The sequence below is a fragment of the Gossypium hirsutum genome, chromosome A10 (assembly GCF_007990345.1).
Source record: "Gossypium hirsutum isolate 1008001.06 chromosome A10, Gossypium_hirsutum_v2.1, whole genome shotgun sequence".
Taxonomy (NCBI): Eukaryota; Viridiplantae; Streptophyta; class Magnoliopsida; order Malvales; family Malvaceae; genus Gossypium; species Gossypium hirsutum.
Window position 1 is genome coordinate 8,203,813 of NC_053433.1, and position 3,169 is coordinate 8,206,981.

Genomic DNA, 3,169 nt, shown 5'->3' on the forward strand with positions numbered 1-3,169 from the left:
TGCACTTGCCTTAGTCGTGATCGTAGTCTAGTTCAGTGAATCATAAAATGATCATCAAGTTTTCGACACCGTTGCTGGGGACTAAAATATTAGGAACGCTTAATTTTTATTACTTTAGCCATTTTTTTATTTTTATAGCAATTTATTTTTATTTTTATTATAATTTACTAACTTATCTTCTATTTGCTTCTGGCAGGTTTCTTTAGTTTATGACTAGAAGAAATCCGTTAGGACCTCTACTTTTTGACAGCAAAATTGAAAGCACAGCTCGCAGAAATCATAGAGAAATAAGCTGAAGTCTATAGTATATAAAGGAAGAGCACGAGGATGATACAAATACTACCAAGGAGATGGCTGAAAATCAAAATAATTCGCTACCTCCTATGGTTGCCGCAAATCCTGTGAATCAGAGTTCTGCTCCTCGTACTTTGTACGATTATGCTAAGCCTAATTTAGTGGAGGCTGAATCGAGTACTGTTAGACCTGCAATTGCTACAAATAATTTTGAATTGAAACCTAACACTATACAAATGATTCAACAGTTTGTTCAGTTTGATGGTTTGCAGGATAAAGACCCAAATACTCCTTTGGCTAACTTCTTAGAGTTCTGTGATACTTTCAAAATAAATGACATTTCTGATGATGCCATTCGCCTTCGGTTATTTCCCTTTTCATTCAGGAATAAAGCTAAATAGTGGTTGAATTTGGTACCATAAGGTTCCATTACTACTTGGGAACAGATAACCGAGAAGTTTCTACTAAAGTACTTTCCACTGACTTAGATAGCCAAATTGAGAAATGATATCTCTTCCTTTATGCAGATGGATTTAGAGACTTTATACGACATATGAGAGAGGTATAAGGACTTATTGAGAAGGTGCCCTCACCATGGGTTACCTTTATGGCTATAGGTTCAAACTTTTTACAACGGTTTGAACCCCTTAACTAGGTAGTTAATCGATGCAGCCACCGGAGGGACCCTAAATAACAAAACACCTAAAGAGGCTTATGAGTTCATTGAAGAAATGTCACTGAATAATTATCAGTGGCAAGTCATGAGGACAAAGTTGACAAAAGCCGTTGGTGTTTTCAACCTCGACACGGTCACCATGTTATCAAACCAGTTAAAGCTTTTAAATAAAAAGATTGATGGTTTATGTGTCTCTACGCAGGTACATCCGGTGATGCAGTGTGACATAAGTGGAGGAGGAATGAATAATACAGAATGCCTAGCTTACGACCCTAGCACTATGAACAAACAAGTCAACTATATGGGTAACAATTCTTGACCTCAGAATAACTCTTATAGTAATACTTACAATGCAGGTTGGAGGAACCATCCCAATTTCTCTTGGGGTGGTCAAGGCAATCAAAGACCACAACCCCCTCAAAGCTTTCAACCACCTTACTAGCAGGAAAAGAAGCCGAACCTTGAAGAGATGCTAACAAAATTCATCTCAGTGTTAGAAACATGTTTCCAAAACACTGAAACAACGCTTAAAAATCAGCAAGCATCGATTCAAGGTCTCGAGACTCAAATAGGTCAGCTTGCTAAGCTGATCTCAGAAAGATCACAAGGTAACTTGCCTAGCGACACCGAGACTAATCCAAGAGAGCAGCTTTATGCGATTACTTTTTAATATGAAGAAGGGTTAGTTGAGCCCGAACCAGAACCAAGGTAAGAAACTGTGGTAAGTCAAGATAAGGTGGATGAAAGCCAGAACAAACAAAAACTGGTAAGCAGAAAATATAAACCTCGCGTGCCACACCTTAAAGTGAAAAAAAAAACTACACATATGAACAATTCGGTAAATTCCTTAACCTTTTAAAAAAATTACATATTAACTTACCGTTTATTGAAGCTCTTTCGTAGATGCCCAATTCAGTTAAATTTTTAAAGGAGCTTCTGGAAAACAAACGAAAGTTAGATGATTCGTTGCATGTGGAATTAAATGCAGTTTGCTCAGCAATTCTACAAAATAAACTACCCAACAAGTTAAAAGATCCAGGAAGTTTTACTATTCCTTTTTTAATTGGTAGTTTAGCTGTTAATAATGATTTGGCTGACTTAAGGGAAAGTATTAACGTCATGCCCTATAAAATGTTTAAGCAACTAGGTCTTGGGAAACCCAAACAAACTAGGATGAGTATTCAACTAGCGGATAAAACTATTAGATTTCCTTGGGGTATCATTGAAGATGTACTAGTAAAAATTGATAAATTCATATTCCAGTAGATTTTGTTGTTTTAGACATAGAAGATGACGGTGGCATTCTTTTAATCTTAAGGTGACCCTTTTTAGCGACTGCCAGGACTATTATTAATGTTGGTACAGGTGAATTCACACTTCGTGCAGGTGACAAAACGGTTACTCTTCAGGCTCGTGATTCGATTAAGATATCAAGTAATGAAGATGACCTTATAAATCTGGTCAATAATACTAATCATGTGGTTCAATCCCCTTTGTAGGAAACACTTTCGAGAAGAATAAATGAGCCACGTTCTAGTTCATGCAATAATAATGGAACTATCCATGAAAGATGAATGCTACAGATAGATGAACTAGACGAATGGCGGACTTATGGAAAGGAGGAGCAGAAGTAACACCATGACGAGTTTAACAAGAGAACCAATCAATTCAAGGTTGGGGACCAAGTCTGGTTAGATAAAAAAGACCCTCGAATTATCACTATAGAGCTCAACGTAAACGGAGCAACTCCTTTTACGGTATTTAAAGTCTTTCCATACGGTACAGTCGAGGTAACCTATTCGCATTTCGGCATTTTTAAGGTAAACAGTACTTGACTTAAACCTTATTTAAATAAAGGAATTGACAGTGAGAAAGGACAGTTTCGACTCCGTGATCCACCATGACCATGAGAATACGAGGTAAGTTAAGCTTAGAATCTAAATAAGTGCTTCTCGGGAGGCAACCCGAGCACCAACACCACTAACTAGTTTATTTTTATCTATTTTTCATGTTTAAATGCAGGTTTTTGACCCACATAGCCTGGACACACGGGCGTGTCCTTGGCTGTGTGGAAGCAGGCTTTAAATCACCAAAAATCAACAGAGACACGGGTTAAAAAGATGCCACATGGGCATGCAACACGGCCGTGTGGACCACACGGCTTGGACACACGGGAGTGTCCTAAGCCGTGTGAAAACT

The 3,169-nt window shown here is 37.9% G+C and overlaps 1 non-coding gene across 1 annotated transcript; it reads right to left on the reverse strand.

The window, feature by feature from the left end:
• Window positions 1-788: 788 nt before the first annotated feature.
• On the reverse strand, window positions 789-895 carry LOC121209117 (small nucleolar RNA R71). The gene has a single exon (XR_005904234.1). It is a non-coding gene; the product is annotated as a small nucleolar RNA R71 (small nucleolar RNA).
• Window positions 896-3,169: the final 2,274 nt, after the last annotated feature.